This window comes from Egretta garzetta, unplaced genomic scaffold (genome assembly GCF_000687185.1).
Source record: "Egretta garzetta isolate BGI_Z169 unplaced genomic scaffold, ASM68718v1 scaffold932, whole genome shotgun sequence".
Classification (NCBI taxonomy): Eukaryota; Metazoa; Chordata; class Aves; order Pelecaniformes; family Ardeidae; genus Egretta; species Egretta garzetta.
In genome coordinates, this window is record NW_009258897.1 from 39559 (window position 1) to 39977 (window position 419).

Consider the following 419-nt stretch of genomic DNA (forward strand, 5'->3'; position numbering starts at 1 on the left):
TCTGCAAATTTACTGAGGGCACACTCAATCCCCTCATCCAGGTCATTGATAAAGATATTAAACAAGACTGGCCCTAGAACTGAGCCCTGGGAGACACCGCTTGTGACCAGCCGCCAACTGGATTTAGCTCCATTTACCATGACTCTCTGGGCTCATCCATCCAGCCAGTTTTTAACCCAGCAAAGAGTACATCCATCTAGGCCATGAACCGCCAGCTTCTCTGGGAGAATGCTATGGGAGACTGTGTCAAAGGCTTTGCTGAAGTTCAGGTAGACAACATCCACAGCCTTTCCCTCATCTACCAGGCGGGTCACCTGGTCGTAGAAGGAAATCAGGTTGGTTAGGCAAGACCTGCCTTTCATGAACCCATGCTGGCTGGGCCTGATCCCCTGATTGTCCTCCATGTGCCTGGTGAGCAC

General features: G+C 51.3%; 1 protein-coding gene across 1 annotated transcript in view; it reads right to left on the bottom strand.

The window, feature by feature from the left end:
- Positions 1 to 419, bottom strand: part of MROH1 (maestro heat like repeat family member 1) — a 58342-nt gene that overhangs the window by 30739 nt on the left and 27184 nt on the right. The gene's annotated exons all lie outside the window — the stretch shown is intronic.